Genomic DNA, 9,890 nt, shown 5'->3' with positions numbered 1-9,890 from the left:
TTCCTTGTAACACTTCACTCAGAGAGTCCCCCTCAGTATTTCTTGTAGGGCTTGCCTAGTGGTGACAAATTCTTTCAGTTTTTTTTTTTATTTGGAAAGACTTTTATCTCTCCTTCTATTCTGAATGACAGGGTTGCTGGATAGAGGATTCTTGGCTGCCTATTTTTTCTGTTCATCACATTTAAGATCTCCTGCCATTCCTTTCTGGCCTGCCAAGCTTCATTAGATAGGTCTGTCACCACTCTGATAGGTTTCCCTTTGTATGTTAGGGCCCTTTTCTCCTTAGCTGCTTTCCACATTCTCTCTTTGTCCTTCTATTTTGCCAGTTTCACTATGATATGTCATGCAGATGATCAATTCAAGTTACATCTGAGGGGAGTTCTCTGTGCCTCTTGAATTTCAACTTCTACATCCCTCCCTGGGTTGGGGAAGTTCTCTGCTGTAATTTGTTCCAGGACTCCTTCAGCACCTTTTCCTCTCTCTTCTTCTTCTGAAATTCCTAGGATACGTATATTGTTCCATTTGATTGAATCGCTGATGTCTCGAACTCTTCTTTCATGTTCCTGGTTCAGTTTATCTCTCTTTTCCTCAGTTTCTTCTTTTTCTATAATAGTGTCTTCTAAATCACTTCTTCTCCTTTCTGCCTCTTCAATCCATGCATTGGACCCCTCCAGTTTATTATGTATCTCATTTATCGCATTTTTAAATTCACCATAACTATTTTTAAGCTCCATAGTGTTTGTAGCCATTGTTTCTCTGATGTCCTCCATGCTTTTTTGAAGCTGGTGATTAATTTTATGATTATTCTCCTAAATTCTTGTTCAGTTATGCTGCTTATATCTGTTTTGAGCAGTTCTCTAGCTGTCATTTCTTCCTGGAGTTTCTTTGGAGGAAGGTTCTTCCGTTTCGTCATTTTGGTTAGCTTTCTATCTCTTGTTACTTTTAAAAACTTGTTGTCCACTCGGCCCTTGCGAGTTCTGGTGTATTAGAGAGGGCTCTTTTGACTGTTCAGGGCCTATCTGTTCAGAAAGTGTTCTTTGGGTGGTGTCTCTTGGTTTCTCTTGTGGAGCATTTGGTTCTTTTGTTCCCCTCCTGGTAGTGGTATTTGGGACTCTCCACCATGTGTAGTTTGGCTTATTTCTTGAGGCAGCCCTGGAGAAAGAGAACAGACAACCACAGAGGGAACACAGATACCCAAATGCACAGACAAAATCAAGAAACACGCAAATCCAGGGTTAGGTAAAAACACCTACAACAACAACAAAACAGCTATTTGTAAGGAATGGGCGTGGTTTGGTGTAGGCAGGTCCTGTCTCCACTGTGTCCACTGGCCTCCCTGAGGCCCCTCCTTGGTGTCTGTGGGAAGAAGAATGGTGTCTCCCCAGTCCCTTCTCAACCAAGCGCTGCAAATCACTTCTTTGGGTCCGATCTCCCTGTGCTGAGGATGTAGCCAAGGTGGGCTGAGTTCTATGCCCCATGCTCTGCCTTGTTTCCAGGTCCCAGTCCGAGGGCTTTGTTATACCGCCCTGAATCATCCCGCTGCACTGATCACTGTTTCCCTGTTGCCAGGGGTTGAGTAGGGGGTGGGGGTGAGGAGCCTGAAATTAAGTCCTCCATTAAGAGTAACCTCGGGCTGCATGTAGCCCAGTTCCAAGAAAAGCTTCAGCTGAAACCACCCTCGGATCAGCCAATCAAAAGAAATGTGTAACATTCCTGTTGTCTGAGTCAGGGCTGGGAACTGCAGGTAGTTCCTCTGTACAAACTAGCCAATCACTCACTGTTTGCCTAAACCCCACGTAGGCCCTTGAGCTCTCCTTATAATTGGCCATTTTCAAAGGATTCTCAAAGGTCATGATTGAGTTCTGCCAAAAGTAACAGATGCCTCACAGATACTGAATGGTAAAAACTGTTACCGTTGGAGCTGTACAATTATGATTGGTGCTTATGTGATGATGCTATACGTACAATGTGTGCACTGTAACCCCCTGTCCCTTACCCCATAAAAACCCTGCTCGCTATTGTTTGGGGCTTCACCTTGCTGCCTCTGCGCCAGTAGATGGGTGAGCCCCTGCTGGAGCTTGTAATAAAGACCCTTATGTACTTGCATTGGTGTTGGCTCGTTGGAGGTCTCTGGGGACTCGCGATTCGGGCACAACAGGGGAAGTGTCACAGCCTCTCAGATCACCGGGGTCAAGCAGTGATACAACCCGAGTGTGTTTGGGAAAGGTAGCAACTTCAGGTCCGCAGATTCCGCCTCGCGGGTACTTCAGGGGGTTGCTGTTGCACGTGCCACTGCTGCTTCACCGGGCGCCAGCACCGCTTCACCAGGTCACCACAGCCACCGCCGCTTCAGTAGGCCACTGTTGCAGGCACCAATGCAGCTTCGCTGGGCACTGGGACCGCCTCCGTAGGCGTTGCTGCTGGTTCACTGGGCTGCTGCCATCATGGATGGTGCCAGGCGCGAGGCATTTCAGTTTTTCCTGGCACCTTCTGGGACCTGGGAACCTAGTTTTAAGTCAGCACCCCAGCCAGAGCTAAAAAACAGTGTCTTTCCAAGCCAAGTTTTTTTTTTTTTCCCTCCCTCTTCTCCAGGGATGGTTCTATGAGCAATCTCAGCTTCTCTTTCCTTTCCCCTGGACTCGAGGCAGCTCACCACCACTCACAGGTTAATCACTCACTGCAGTTGCACGCAAGCCAGTTCCGTCCCCTCCCTCCGTATCTCTGGGTCCTGTTCCGTTTTTATCTTTCCCAGTTTGCACTCACGCACTTATGAGGTTTCCTTGCCAGTGTACTCTGTCTCTTTCTCTTCCCAAACTCCTGTGGCTCTGTCCTACGACTTCAGGCCTCTCTGTTTGAGAGATGGGTGCAGGCAAAATGTACGGAGCCCCCTACTTCTCTGCTATCTACAAGTGAGCTTCTTAATCTCCATCACTTATGTAACTCATTTCCCTACACACCTCCCCTCTGATATCCTTTAGTTTGTTCTCTATAGTTGAGAAGATGTTTCTTGGTTTGCCTCTCTGTCACTTTTACCCCCATTTGCTTGTTTGCTTTGTTTCTTAAATTCCACATAGGAGTGAAGTCACTTTCTGATATTAATGAATATCTGTAGAGCTAATAACTGCCTTACATGAATAGGGGAAGGTAATATTTATCATAACTTGAAATATTAACTTAAACTTAGTTTTAGTATTTTGTCTTTTATTGAATAAACTCAAATATAAACTACACTAAAATATAAAAATAAAAAATTAAAATTTGTAACTGTGTATGGAAATAGATGTCACTATAGTGATCATTTTGCAATTATGCAAATATACACTTTTGTTGTACATCTGAAACTAATATGTTATTTGAATTATACCTAAATTGATAAAAATGCAACAGAAAAGCAACAGAAAATTTCTAAACATTTGGGAGCCCCTCAGCAATTTTCAAAAACTGGATAGAGCAGAATGAAAATGAAAATACAATACATCAAAATATGTGATGCACAGGTAAAAATGTGCTGAGAAAGAAATTTATAACATTTAATGCTTACATTAGAAAAGAAGGAAGATTTGAACTGAATGATTTAAATTTTTATCTCAGGTAACTTCATAAACAAGAGTAAAATAAAAAAGCAAAGCAAGCAGAACTAAGTAAATAATAAAGATAATATAGTCAAGTCAGATTGAAAAGTAGAGAAAATTATTGAAACAAGAGGTTATTCTTTAAAAATATTATTAAATTGATTCCCACCAAAACTTATAAAGATTAAAAAAAAAAGAGGAAGAAACATACCACTCACAAAAGGAACAAAACCAGGGCTATCTCTCCAAATCTTGCACCTATTTAGAGGATAATAAAGAAATAATACAATAATAAAAACCACCTTATGGTCATAAATTTGACAACTTGGAAATAGTGGATAAGTTACTCAAAAATTCCAATCTATCTTAAATCAAACAAGGAAAATTGGAAACTTGAAAAGTGATATAACCATTAAAGACATTTAATTTATTATTACAAAATTCCTCGAAAATAATCTCCAAGCTCCTTTGGTTTTCACTCAAGAAATCTATTGGAATATTTAAAGAGTAGGCATATAAACACGCACGTGTGAGTGCATGCACACACACACACACACACACACACACAAGATAGCAGCAGAGTAGGAGGACCCTAGGATTATCTCCCATAAACACAACGAGATAACTTTCAAATCATCCTCAGAAATGAGCATGGAGACTACCAGAACAAACTCCACAACTAAGGGGAGAGAAGAATTCACACTGAATAAGGTAAGAAGTATGGAGAAATGGTTTAAGGGAGAAACAGATAATGACTTTTGCAGAGAGTAGGGATCTGTGGTTGCAGATAATAAGAGAGAAAGAGAGAGAGAGAGAGAGAGAGAGAGAACACAGTGGAATGCACAAGGTGAACATTTCCCCAAAGCCATTGTCTTGGAAAATAAGAGGGGCTGAATTTCCTGACTTTTTGCAAACAGTGGGGCTTCTTAAGGCCTGGAGTTATAAGAGTCAGTGGGCTTGGCTAGGATTGAGCCCAGAAGGCACTGCACTACTCTTGGAGATAATAGAGGCAAACAATCCAGGGGGCAGACACCATAGAAACAGCAATCTGAAGAGATGTGTCCCTGAAAGGCAACATTCACTGTGACATCTTTCTGGGAATAAAGGAGTTGGTGGATGCCATTTCCCTCCCCTATCCTTCAACATAAACACTTAGGGAAGCAGCTCAGCTTGGACACTGGATGCCTAACTTGCTTACACCAAATCCAACCCCTGTGCTCTGACGGACTGACCTTCTCAGTCAAGCTTGCCTCAGTCCCAATGCAGTGAGTCCCTTCCACCGAAGACCAGCACAAACCCCTGCCCACACCATATCTCCCAACCCAAGAGTTATACAGTGTCTCAGTTCTGATGGATTTCATGTCAGATCTCATTTCACAAACAGACCATAGGACACTTAGTTAAAACTCGCCACATGCAGGCCAGGGACCAAACAGAGGCAAAAAGATCCTCTGAGGATGACTGGTTTGAAGGAAAGAACAGCCAAAACACAAAAGGAGAATACATGAAGCACACACCAGAGCTACTCCCTTTAATACCAAGCCCTGGGCACTTCATGGCCTCTTCTTCATAAGGCCATTACTTTCAGGAGGGGGAGACATAAGTGGATCTTCTAACACACAGAAGAAGGCAGAGACCTACACAAAATGCCAAGACATAAGAATCTATCCCAAATTAAAGAACAAGATAAGGCCAGGGCCAGAGATCTAAGTGAAACATATAAGTACCATGCCTGATGGAGTATTTAAAGCAATAATCATAAGGATACTCACTGGACTTAAGAAAAGAATACAAGACATCACTGAGACCCTTACAACAGAGATAAAAGAGTTAAAATTATCAACTAGAATTGAAGAATGTAATAAATGAGACTGGAATCAGACTTAAAATGTCCAACAGGCTGGAAAAAAGCAGAGGAACGAATTAGTGACCTAGAAGACAAAACAATAGAAACTAATGAATTGGAGCAAAAGAAAGGAGATTATGTAACAAGAAAATAGACATGGGAACTCAGTAACTCCATCAAACTTAATAACATTGCTATTATAGGAATCCCAGAAAGAGTGAGAAAAGGGGCAGAAAATTAATATCAAGACCTAAGAACAGAAAATTCCTTAATCTGGGGAAGGAAATAGAAATCCAAATCTAGGAGGCACAGAGAATTCTCACTGAAATCAACAAGGCAGGCCAACACCAAGATATATTTAGTTAAATTTACAAAATATAGTAACAAAAAATCTTAAAAGGAGCAAGACAAAAAAAGTCCTTAACTTACAAGAAGAAACCCATAAGGCTAGTTGGAGACTTTTCAACATAAATTTGAGAGCATTTTTAAAAAATATTTGGCAGAATTGAACAATGAAACCATATGGTCTTGGGCTTTCTTGTCATGCGAGATTTTTGATTCCTAATTCAACTTTCATTCTTGTGTATTGGTCTAAGAAGTTTTCCTATTTCTTGGATTCAATATTGATGATTCCATTTTGGTAACTCATGTGTCTAATAATTTTCTGGCTTTCTTTATAAGTTATCTGATTTGTTAGTATATAATTATTTATAGTAAACTGTTATCACACTACATATTTCTCTGGCTAGCTGTTGTATTGATTATTCTGTCATTTGTTGTTTGAGTATTCTCTTTTCTTTCTTAGTTAATACAATGAAAACAATGCTAATTTTTTTAAACTGGTCATTACATTCAATGTTATGTTATTGTTTGTTCTGGCTCTATTTTATTCATTTATGATTTTTCTTTGTTAGTTCATTTCTCTACTAAATTTCAACTAAATTTCTACTTCAATTCTTTATAGCGTAATAGAAATTTGTTTATTTTTTTCTTTTTTAAGCTTATTTATTTATTTGTTTGTTTGTTTTATTATTTATTTGTTTATTTATTTGTTTGTTTTTAAGATAGAGGGAGAGAAAACAAACAGGGGAGGGGCAGAGTGAGAGAGGGAGACACAGGATCAGAAGCAGACTCCATGCTCTGAGCTGTCAGCACAGAACCCAATGTGGGGCTCAAACCCACAAACTTTGAGATCATGACCTGAGCTAAGCTTAACTGACTGAGCACTCAGGTGCTCCTGAACTTTTTTCCCCCTAATCGTAGCATTCATAGCATAAATTTCACTCTAACATCCACTTTTGTTTCTTCCCATAGTTATTGGTATATATTTTTTCCTCTTTTCTTCTGTTTTGAAGCTTGCTGCTGGAGAGACATGACAAGATGGCTGAGAAGTAGGGAGTTCGCTATCTCCCGCCTGCATCTTTCAAGCAAAGAAGGGCTGAAGAAAAAACTTTGAACCGCAAGAGGCTGGGAGGAAAAGAGACCTGAGTCCACTAAAAAGACAGCCTCATAGGTGCGTGATTGCAACCTCTGGAAGACAAAAAGTGGCCAGGTCACTGAGGCATGGAGGGCAGGGAGCCCTGCCTGGGGAGAGACAAAAAGAACTAAAAAAAAAAAAAGTGGCTGAGGAATCTCAGAATGCTCCCTGGAAAGGAGGGGAAAAGTGCAGCCTGGATAGAGAGGAATTGTATCTTCCCATCTCTAGCTGCAGGGCTTTCGGAGAGAAATCCCACCTCTAGCTGCAGAGATTTCTTCGGGCCGGGAGCAAGGGGATCACAGTCGCAGTCGGATTCAAGAGGAGCCGGCCCCATACTCGATCCCCCATCCCCTGGTAGGAAGCCCCCTGTCTTGCAGGATTACACTCCAGATGGTATTATTTATTGCAACCAAGTAAGATCTGGAAAGGAGGTTGGGAGCGGACATAAAACATGGCCCACCTTGACTGTGTCCGTGGTATAGTGAGATGATCCCAAAAGAGTGCTTTGCAACGCCTGGGTCGAGAGGAGACAGGGGGACAACATCTTTCTCCCCACAACCACTGAGGCAGGGCCTGAGAGACAAAGAGTGGAGGAGAGACCTGACTACACCAAACCATGCCCGTCCGTCTGCATTACGTAGTTGCCTGGTTACTGGAGGCTGCATATGGAATATGGAAGCAGCCCTTCTCCCAAGATCAACGCTGACACATTGCTGTGATTGATTCTAGATCAATTCTTGCTATTCACACATTCTCCCTTATCACCTCCTTATCTCTCCCCTCCTCTGGACCCGGTTTTCTGGTTATAGGTTCGCTTAAACAGGCATGTATAATCCATTCACTTGATGCATGTTCTAGCTCCATCCTATCTCTCTCTCTGAAATAATCAGACTATATAGTTTCTCTAGGTAACATTATCTTCATTTTTCCCCTTCTTCTTCTTTATTTAAATTTTCTTTTCTATTCTCCTTACCTCTCACTGTATTCTCCTTTCCCTTTATCTGAATTAAGCCTTTTAGTCAATGTTCAACTTCTCTTTCTCCCTCCTGTTATTTCTCTCTTTGTATATGCTCCTCCATCAGCACACTACTCTTTATTTGTAGATGGGATTTCTGGTTTTATGCTTTTAGACTGTCCTTTGTCTTTTGCTGTTTTTGTTTTGTTTTGTTTGTTTTTGTTTTCTATTTTTCTTTTTTTCTTTTCAGTTTGCTGGTTTGTTTGATTTGTTTGTGTGTGTGCCTGCTTTTGTTCCCTGTGTGTCTGTCTGTTTTCCTTTCCAGGGTTACCTCAAGAAACAAGTCAAAGTACACAGGGTGGAGAGTCCCAAATAACACTACAAGTAGGGAAATTAAATAACCAAAGTATCAACGAGAGAGACCAAGAGACACCATTAAAAGAACACTACCTGAATGGACAGGCCCTGGACAGTCAATAAGCCTCCTTTAAGATAACAGTACTCGCAGGTGCAGAGCACATAAAAAGCTTTTAAAACTGACAAGAGAGAGAAAGCTAGCCAAAATGACAAAATGGAAGAACTCTCCTCTGACGAAATTCCAGGCAGAAGTGACAGCTAAAAAATTGCTCAAAACAGATATAAGCAAAATAACTGAACAAGAATTTAGAACAATAGTAATAAAATTAATCACTGGGCTTGAAAAAGGCATGGAAGACATCAGAGAGACTATTGCTACAAAGACTATGGAGCTTAAAAATAGTTGTGATGTATTAAAAAAATGCTATAAATGAGATGCACAATAAAATGGAGGCGTCCAATGCATGGATTGAAGAGGCAGAGAGGAGAATAGGTGAGTTAGAAGACACAATTATAGAAAAATAGGAAGCCGGGGAAAAGAGAGATAAACTGATCCAGGAGCACAAAAGGAGAGTTCAAGAATTGAGTGCTACGGTCAAACAGAACAATATCCGTATCATAGGAATTCCATTAGAGGAGGAGAGAGGGAAAGGTGCTGAAGGGGTATGTGAACAAATTATAGCTGAGAACTTCCCCAATCTGGAGAAGGAAACAGACATTGGAATCCAAAAGGCATAGAGAACTCCCCTCAGATGTAACTTGAATTGATCTTCTGCACGACATATCGTAGTGAAACTGGCAAAATATTAGGCCAAAGAGAGAATTCTGAAAGCAGTTAGGGATAAAAGGACCCTAACATATGAAGGGAGATCTACCAGAGTTGTGGCAGATCTTTCTACTGAAACTTGGCAGGGCAGAAAGGAATGGCAGGAAATCTTCAATGTGACGAATAGAAAAAAACATGCAGCCAAGAATCCTCTATCCAGCAAGCTTGTCATTCAGAATAGAAGGAGAGATAAGGTCTTCCCAAATAAAAATTGAAGGAATTCATCACCACTAAACCAGCCCCACAGAAAATTCTAAAGGGGACTCTATGTTTTAAACCTTACTTTGATTTGCCATTTGATTTTTTATTTGGTCCATTATTTCTGCAGTAGTGTGTTGTTTAATATTTAAATATTAAATATTTGATATTTACATTATAGATTTTCCAGCTTTATTATTGATCTTTAGTTTTGTACTTTTGTGGTTAGAAAATATACTTGGTATGAGTTTTAGTCTTCTTAAGTTTGTAATATTTGTTGTGTCCCTTTTTATGTGACTGAACCAGGAGATTCTTCTGTGTATAATTGAAGAAAATGTGTATTCTATTTTTCTTGAAATAAATGTTTTATATATATCTTTTAGAACCATGTGTTATGAAGAACACTTCAAGTAAAAAATGTTCTCGTTAAAGAAAAATTTAACTGAGGTACTTGTTTGGAAAACAGCGTATCAGAGGGTAGATGGTGAGGGAATGGGTGAAATAGGTGAAGGGGATTAAGAGTATACTTATAATGCACAATGAGTAATGTATAGAATTGTTGAATCATTATGTTGTATTCCTGAAAGTAGTATAACACAGTATCTTAAGTATACTAGAAGTAAAATAAAAATATTTAAAGAGTAGTTAACACAATTTTT

This window comes from Crocuta crocuta, unplaced genomic scaffold (assembly GCF_008692635.1).
Source record: "Crocuta crocuta isolate KB4526 unplaced genomic scaffold, BGI_CrCroc_1.0 scaffold1314, whole genome shotgun sequence".
NCBI classification, from domain to species: Eukaryota; Metazoa; Chordata; class Mammalia; order Carnivora; family Hyaenidae; genus Crocuta; species Crocuta crocuta.
This window is presented reverse-complemented; position numbering follows the sequence as displayed.